Here is a 9888-nt window from a genome sequence, read left to right as displayed (position 1 = left end):
GACCAGTTAAAAGACTGGTCCAGTAACCCAGGTCAATAAGAAATTGCCTTCTTGTTCTGCTATAGATTGAAAACAAAACTGAAAACAAAATATGTAACACTGTTGCTACGGTTTTCCCAATCTAGCACTTAAAGTCAGCAAAGGAACTTTACATTGAGAGAAATGATCATTTGAGAACTTTGCTTTATCAGGACTAAAAATTGACTTGAAATATCCGAGAGCATGTCTCTCTCCTTTGTACTGCTCTGTGGAATTTCAGGATCTGAGCCCTTTCTAGTATTGAGATTTATGTACCATAACACCCAGAATTCTGGCCAACCATTTCCAGTGCAGTTTTTGTCCTTAAAACTAATTTTTGAAGCTGAAATAGTAGGACTCAGACTTTTTTTGGTCTCTTTTACTTTCCATAAAACGCACTTGCAAGAAAGCCAAGCGACAGTTACTTCATGAGTGGAGAAGACACAAAAGGAGGTGTCATATATTTAGAACAAAAGTTGTGTGAAGGAACGTGTTAAGTGTGAAGAAGTTTGATCAAAGCAGAGAAGTTAAGGCAAAGGAAGATTTCTGGGAGGAAGGCAGAATAGTTCAGGGAACAGTAAAATGAAGACTGTCTTGGAAAGTCAAGAGCCCTGCGTGAGGCACAGGCACACTTGCTCAAAGCACAACAGCGTAAATGCCCTTCAGTGTTGGTCTATGGACTTTCTGAAACCAGGTTTTTATTCTCAGACTTTCTTCCTGTGCAACCACAAATTCTTTTTCTTTTTTTTTTTTCTCTGAGAGATTTTTGCTACTATAGGACACATGTGCTTGCCAGAAAGACAGAGAGAGACAGAGAGAGAGAAAGCGAGAAATCACCCCTCCCTACCCCCCCAGGGAGGATGACAATGCTGCAATCCCTTCTCCTTCATTCTCCTCTCGGGATCTTGGGCATGCACGCACACGCCCCCGGCGTGAGTTTAAGCCACCGGGTCTGAGACTCGAACCACGGTCAGCTACATGGGAGTTCAGCAATATAGCCATTACGCTAACTGCTGGTCCCTCACCACAAATTCATAAAAGTAGTTTTCAACGAAGCTTCTCTAGAGGCAAACAAACTATGTTGAACTTTACCTTTTGCCACCCAAGTAGTATATTTAATTGACTAATACCTTGGGTATCTTGTGGATTGCATCCCCCACCCCCTTGTTTTTTACTTTTTACTTTTATGAAACAAACATTTCAAACTTTCTTTTTTCAACATAGAACTTTACATTCTTTTGTCTGTTAAATTTTGTATATTAAAATTTCTTCTCCTTTCCTCTCTCATTCACCCTGTACCACCCACTCTCTACCACTCACTTCGCTTCCACAGTCTCTGGTACCTACACTTAGCCTGTCTAGTACCTATCTTCAGATCTTTCCATTTCTGCCGTAGAGTGCAGATATACATTTGCTACATACTGAATGGGGATATACAATGTGTAAATTTCAAAGTTCGGCTCATTTTGCTTAGTATTAAGTCCTTTATATCTCTGAGAGATTTTTGCTACTATAGGACACATGTGCTTGCCAGAAAGACAGAGAGAGACAGAGAGAGAGAAAGCGAGAAATCACCCCTCCCTACCCCCCCAGGGAGGATGACAATGCTGCAATCCCTTCTCCTTCATTCTCCTCTCGGGATCTTGGGCATGCACGCACACGCCCCCGGCGTGAGTTTAAGCCACCGGGTCTGAGACTCGAACCACGGTCAGCTACATGGGAGTTCAGCAATATAGCCATTACGCTAACTGCTGGTCCCTCACCACAAATTCATAAAAGTAGTTTTCAACGAAGCTTCTCTAGAGGCAAACAAACTATGTTGAACTTTACCTTTTGCCACCCAAGTAGTATATTTAATTGACTAATACCTTGGGTATCTTGTGGATTGCATCCCCCACCCCCTTGTTTTTTACTTTTTACTTTTATGAAACAAACATTTCAAACTTTCTTTTTTCAACATAGAACTTTACATTCTTTTGTCTGTTAAATTTTGTATATTAAAATTTCTTCTCCTTTCCTCTCTCATTCACCCTGTACCACCCACTCTCTACCACTCACTTCGCTTCCACAGTCTCTGGTACCTACACTTAGCCTGTCTAGTACCTATCTTCAGATCTTTCCATTTCTGCCGTAGAGTGCAGATATACATTTGCTACATACTGAATGGGGATATACAATGTGTAAATTTCAAAGTTCGGCTCATTTTGCTTAGTATTAAGTCCTTTATATTCATCCACTTTGAAACATATGACAGGATTTCATTGTTTCCGATAGCTGAATATATTCCATAGTATGTAAGTGTCTTTGGAGATTGTTCAAAATTTTTTCATGTTATGCTATCTAGTGTTGCAGAGTCCTGTCTGTCTGTCTGTCTGTCTCTCTCTGTGTGTGTGTGTGTTTCTAGAATAAAGTTATCTGAATCCTGGTAATTTTATGTTTCTTAGACACAAAGTTATTTTCACAGCTCAAAATATCAGCATCTGATGGGTAAGTAGAATGTTGAAGACCCTGTTAGGTTGAAGATTCATGACTTTTCTCTATTGTCAGATGCCACCTGCCATGTTTGCAATTACCTGATTTGTAAAAACTCTGCATTTGCCACAGGACCTTCAAATTACTGTAGACATTGGAGACACTGATATGATAAAATCTACTTGAAACTGAAAGAAAAAAGTAATGAATATGAATGTTTTACCTCCTCTGTTGGTCGATAAATGCAATCTAAGTTGCTGCACAATACAAATTCCTCCCAAAACCACAGTTATGTGAAATGTATGGAACACGAAGAGAGTTTGATTGTTTTCTTTATTTATTTTTGAAATTCAAAACAGTGAATGAGTATCCTCAACTGCAGCCTGTCAGACAGCTCCTGAAGACTCAGGCTCCTGGGGAAACACTAATGATGCTGAAAATTCAAAAGGGAAAGACTCCTTAATGGGTAGGGAGGATGTGATAGCACAGGTGGTGAGTCTATAGAGGGTAAAACTGAATGAGTTCTCCAATACACTTCTCTTATCTTAAAAAAAAATTGTTTAGACCAAGAGTATCTTAAATTACATTATTTAACACAGGCTCTTGTGTTTAATTAATCCTTTTGAGCTAGACATTTTGAACGCTTATTGTGTGGTACAAACTGTGTTCAGCAATACTAAAGACAGAAAAACAAAATGTAAGACTTGATATTTTCCCTCAAGTAAGTCCCGTCATGTCTGGAGAAAAGACATACCTTCATGAAACAAATTTGAATACTAAAACATAATAGATCCTAATTTGTCTGAATATGGGGTAAAGAAGATACACTGTGCTAGAAGGTCAAAGATTTCATAAATTGCCTCCCAAAAAGAGCGATCACATGCAGAATGTAACATTTTTGTAATTGCTACCTCACTATCAAATAAAAATGGAGCAAGTGAGATTTAAATTTTTTTTTATTATTATCATAATCTTGTTTATATTACATTGAATCACATATACCTTTACAGTGTATTACATTTCTTTTTCCAGAAGGAATATCATGCATATCAGTCAAGACAAAGACATTACTATCCACATCATCATCATCAAATAACTTTTCATCATTTCTTTTCAGATTATTGTAATTGTTTTTATTCTCATTTTTTAAACATTCAATCATTATATATCATTTTGCTTGTAAAAAGAATTTACCCAACATGAATCACTTCTCAGACTAGCCCAGATGAGAATACTACACATGTTATCATCAACAGGTAATAAACCATTTCTGTGTCCCACTACTGTCATGCTTTTCTATTTGTTCTCTTGCTAACCTTCTCTATACTCTTCCCTTCTCCCACCCGGTTCCACACTGTCTTCAGATTCCTAGCCATTTGCAAGTGAGATATTTATTCTTAAGAGGTTTTCAAGAAAATAGTAATCTATGAGTAAAGTTATCTGAATTATGGTAATTTTATGTTCTTTAAACACAATTATTTTCACAGCTCAAAATATCAGCATCTGATGGTAGGTAGAATGTTGAAGACCCTGTAAGCTTGAGGAATCATGACTTTTCTCTGTTCTCAGATGCCACTTGCCATGTTTGCAATGACTTGTAGAAACTCTGCATTTGCCATAGGACCCTCAAATCACCATAGACACTGGAGACATGGATACATACACTTGAAGTTGAAAGGAACAAAAGTGAGAATATGATTATTTTACCTCTCTGGCTGATATGATATTAATATAAGAGTTTTGGCAAATTAACAATGCAAAGATTTTGTAATAGAAACCATTTTTTTTCCCTTTCATTGCCAATGGGTGCATGTACTCTCCAGAAAGAGATGGGGAGAGAAGGGGTTAGGAAGATAAGAACTTTTCAATGGGGTATGTTCACACCACAATTCCTTTTCTTCCATTTATTCTCCCCATCAGTCTCTTGGGCATGCTTACACAAACTCCCTTCATATTTTTCAAACCAATGGGTCCAGGACTTGAACCACATTGGAAAGCAGCTCCCAAGACACTGTGCTTAACCATTGCACCTTGGAGCCAGCCTGAAATCATTTTAAAATGGCTAATTTAAAATATTTAAATTAAAACAGTAGAATATATTTCAGATAAGTTTTTCTGAAGCCATAGAGTTTTACACTTATTATAATTTGATATAGGAAGCAAATGAGCAAAGACATTTTAATTATTGAGAGATTCCATATAGAAAGTCATATTTTCAGCTTCTTTTTTTTTTAACTTTTTTATTGCTTCATTTTGCTTCATAACTTATGTTTGAAAACAGTAGTTGTTTTGATTGCTTGGAAGATAACAATGCACAATACTTGAAGAAATTCTGTTGGGTCTTAGAATTAGTGAAATCTTTTTTAAAAATATATTTTATTTTATTTCTTTTATACATTCAATCATTATACATCGCTTAGCTTGTAAAGTACATTTTCCAACATGAATACAGTTCACAGCAGGCTGATATGATATTAATATAAGAGTTTTGGCAAATTAACAATGCAAAGATTTTGTAATAGAAACCATTTTTTTCCCTTTCATTGCCAATGGGTGCATGTACTCTCCAGAAAGAGATGGGGAGAGAAGGGGTTAGGAAGATAAGAACTTTTCAATGGGGTATGTTCACACCACAATTCCTTTTCTTCCATTTATTCTCCCCATCAGTCTCTTGGGCATGCTTACACAAACTCCCTTCATATTTTTCAAACCAATGGGTCCAGGACTTGAACCACATTGGAAAGCAGCTCCCAAGACACTGTGCTTAACCATTGCACCTTGGAGCCAGCCTGAAATCATTTTAAAATGGCTAATTTAAAATATTTAAATTAAAACAGTAGAATATATTTCAGATAAGTTTTTCTGAAGCCATAGAGTTTTACACTTATTATAATTTGATATAGGAAGCAAATGAGCAAAGACATTTTAATTATTGAGAGATTCCATATAGAAAGTCATATTTTCAGCTTCTTTTTTTTTTAACTTTTTTATTGCTTCATTTTGCTTCATAACTTATGTTTGAAAACAGTAGTTGTTTTGATTGCTTGGAAGATAACAATGCACAATACTTGAAGAAATTCTGTTGGGTCTTAGAATTAGTGAAATCTTTTTTAAAAATATATTTTATTTTATTTCTTTTATACATTCAATCATTATACATCGCTTAGCTTGTAAAGTACATTTTCCAACATGAATACAGTTCACAGCAGTCCAGTTGGGGATACTGTGCTCTTTATCATCAATAGATAATAATCCATTTCTGTGTCCCATAAAAGCTTTGCCTTTCTGTTTTTCTCCTTAATGCCTTTCCTCACACTCTCTCCTTCTCTCACCCTCTTCCTACATTGTGTCTGATATCTATAACTATTTTCCATCTTCTTTTGAAATGTCCTGACATCTAGCCCCAACACATCAGTACTCTTTTTTTTTTTTTTTTGAGAGGTTTTTGCTATAGGGCGTGTGTGCTCACCAGACAGACAGAGACAGAGAGACAGAAAGCAGAAAATCACCCCCCCCCCGGGGGGATGGCCACACCGCAATCCCTTCTCCTTTATTCTCCTCTCAGGATCTTGGGCATGCACGCACACGCACCCGGCGTGAGTTAAAGCCACTGGGTCCGGGACTCGAGGCGTGGTTGACTACGTGGGAGTCCAGCGACATAGCCATTACGCTAACTGCTGGTCCCCAGATCAGTATTCTTTCAAGACAATGGTCATCCAGAACTGAGTGGCAGATGGTTTCTCCAGTTCTCCACGGGCCCCTTATTTTTTATTGCCTTTTTTATTTTTTCTCCTAACATGCTTTAGTAGCTCCTTTTTGTTGTTGTTATTTTTTGAGAGTTTTTTTTTGTGTGTGTGTGTGTGCTATAGAGCATGTGCCAGAAAGACAGACAGAGAGACAGAAAGTGAGAAAACACCACCCAGAAGGATGGACACGCCGCAGTCCTTCCTCCTCCATTCTCTTCTCAGGATCTTGGGCACGCACACACACGTGCCCGGCGTGAGTTTAAGCCACTGGGTCTGGGACTTGAACCGCGGTCAGCTACATGGGAGTCCAGTGACATAGCCATTACGCTAATTGCTGGTCCCAAGTAGTTCATGTTTGTTACTTCACTTCTGTTGGCATTTGAATTTGTGACTCCCTGATAAGGTACAATCTCCAAATGTAGTCATGCTTTTTATACTCTTCTTACTTGAATGCAGCATGTGGAAGCTCACTTCTCTAGGAAACCCATTCTAGTGTTGGACATCCATTAGTTCACCATTAAAATACTCTTTCCTTAATTTAACCTTAATCTGTAGTCTTCTAACTCCTGTAATTTTCCTCTAGTTTCAGTCTTTAAAGCAAAAAATGTCTTTTCTTTCTGATAAAAAATAAAGATGCCTTCTACTGTTTGCCCCCCTTGGGAATGGCCCATTCTAACTGTGGAATGTATCTCTATCTCCCTTGGTAAACCTTGTGTTCACCTTGCCTCCTTGTCCTTCGGTTCTTTTCTACAATGGGGAGACATGGACTATAAATTTCTTAGCCTAATGTGTTTGGTGCCATGACTTAGATTGCACAAAGTAAGCCTCACAAATTATTTCTTTTACTAACTGTCCTTTTGTTTTTTGTATTTTTTTTTTCTTCCAACCACTTTGACTCCCTTTATCCCAACACACTTCACATTTAGCAGTAGTGGCTTATCCAGAATGAATTTGTGAACATTCAACGTCTTTTCTGTCCTCATCCCTCTCCCAGTTGGCTCATTAGGAATTCCCAACCAGTCATCAGGGAACTGCTGGGATGTTGGCCAGAGCTACTCCACGGTATGTTTTAAAAATCCCTGAGGGTGTGGAACTCCCTAGTTCCATTTGTGGGGTTGTGCCAACCTGGGGCTTTTGCTCTCATTTTCCAGCTTGATGGAGATCCTAGGACATGTCTTTGGGAATTGCAGAAGTGGTGGCCAGGACTATGCCTTGGTATGCTTCTAGTGCCCTCAGCTTGAGGACTGGAATCTCCTTGCCTGTTAGTGGGGCAAGTGTTGTCTTATTCTAACCTTTTTACTTATCTTCATATTTCAGCTGCATCAAATTTTATTTTATATTCTTTCCCTCTACTTCTACATACAAGCTTTGAACATTAATTTATTTTTTTCTGCTGTTATGTTTTTATCCCACTGAATACCCCTCATCCTGTTGCTTCTGTAAGTTACTGGTGAGACATTATGCCAGTAATCTTCCTTGGCATGCCCAGTGGGCATGTGTCTGGGAAAATGGGAATCCCTCAGCCTCTTTAGGACAGGGGGTGCCTACGTCTTGTAAAGCCTGATACTCACAAGTGCATTTATCCTGTTTCTTCCTTCATATCCATCTGCAACATATTTGAGTCATCAAGAAAGGTAGGATTTTGGATTTCTTCTTATTTGTTGAGATACTCAGGCACTCACCAGGGGAATAGAAATCAGAGAGAACTCTCTCTCATCTCCAGTTTGCCTTCTAGACATGACTTATCAATCAATATAGACTTCTGTCCTTATCTCCTTTTACTCCTTTTTATTTTCATAAGCTGTTACGGGACCCAAGGGTATGTGATGCGCTGTGTTATGTAGGACTTCTGCCTCTAGGGATGTTACTTTGTTTACTATCTCCTTCCAAGCTCTTTCTTCTCTTCCCTTGGATTTTAAACATTCAGCACTACATTATATTATCTCCATTCTGATGTTTACTACAGGACCAGTGTTCTGACCTTTAGTTTCCAGGCCGTGATAGCTAACTCTGTTAACCCATATATATCCCTTACTCTATGCTGCTCCATAATGTGAGCTCTCATCTAGATGCTGAGTCATACTGTTTAATCATGCCCATTCGTGTTATTTGTTGCGGACTCTCAAGCTTCCACTGTAGGCTACCTCTCCAGATACCTGCTTTTTAGGAGCCCACGTGCCACCTTCATCCAACCATTGAAATACTTGCTTTAGAAACAGCTATTGATACACTTCGTGAGTTTCAGAGGTCCCAGAAATAGCTCAGTTACTTACTCTTCCCAGTCATCAGAAAGCAAGGGTGTCCCCTTGTTAGGCCCAACCATCCAGGATGCTGGATTGGTTCTGGTGATTGGGACGTTGATGCTGCTCAGAGCACTGGCTCTCAGACTCCACAGGAGGACTTGACTGATCCCAGTATGCTGGGATGCTGGGCTCTCACTTTCTTTCTGTTTTACAGCTAGGAAATCAACTGGCTGTTCTTGCAGACACCACTTTGAGAGACATTTTAGACATCTAGGAACAATTTAACTAGCAAACTATTTTTATTTATTTATTTTATTTATTTATGTTTTTTGCATGCACTCATCAGAGAGAAAAAGTGAGAAAGCACCTTACGCCAGGAGGGATGAGGATACCACAATCCCTTCTCTTTCATTCTCTGCTTAGGAGTTTGAACACATACACACACACACACACACACACACACACACACATACACACACACACATGCCCAGTGTATTTTTCAAGAGCTGGGCCCAGAACTTGAACTATGTAAGATCCAGTTGCCTTAACCTCCTTAATGTCACTGGGCTGGTCTGACTCACAAAGTTTTAAAAAACATCTCATATGTTTTTTGCAATACCACATGGCCTCAATATAAACTGAAGGATGGAGAACATTGGCCATAAATGAGAGTACTAATTTTAATACTAGTCAGCAATAAGACCTCTTTTGTAAATGTTTGGAGAAATGGGGGAAAATTTCACACACACAGTGTATTTTCATGTTGAGAGGTATGTGTATCCTTTGCTACACCTTAACTCACACTTCTCTCCCACTAGCTGAGGGTCCTTCAGACTCCCCAGGCTCATAGGATGTAAAACCTAAGGATTCCCTGCCTATTAGACATGCCAAGACTGCTTCTATTCCTCCTATATATCTGACTCTGCTTGTCTACCTGCAGATCCCAAAGGTGACTTTCTCTAGAGTTTGTCCTTTGATTGAGTCTGAAAGGAGAAAATCTGATTCCATTCAAATTCACAAGTCCTTTTCTCTTGCTGAAATTAAACAGATTAAAACTGACTTGGGTAGTTTTTCTGACAATCCTGATCAATATATAGATGGGTTCCAACATGTCTTCCTGATTTTTAAATTCACCTGGAAAGATGTAATGATTAAAAAGAACTAGACCTTATCATATACTAAACAGAAGTGAGTAATTGGAGAGCAAGAAAGTTTGCTACTATTTTGCAAATGTCTAGCACCCAGTAACCCATGAGGGAATTGACTCTACCTGCCATGAAAACTAACTGTGGTTCTAATTCTTCTTGTGACTTTGGCCATCATAACCATTTCCTTGTTTATTGGCTGGTCTTAGGGCAGGACAGCAAAGGTTATAAGCTATTCTAAAGTAACATTCTTTAGCCAGAGGG

Source organism: Tupaia chinensis, unplaced genomic scaffold, assembly GCF_000334495.1.
Source record: "Tupaia chinensis unplaced genomic scaffold, TupChi_1.0 Scaffold000322_1, whole genome shotgun sequence".
Taxonomy (NCBI): Eukaryota; Metazoa; Chordata; class Mammalia; order Scandentia; family Tupaiidae; genus Tupaia; species Tupaia belangeri.
Note: the sequence above shows the minus strand (reverse complement) of the source record.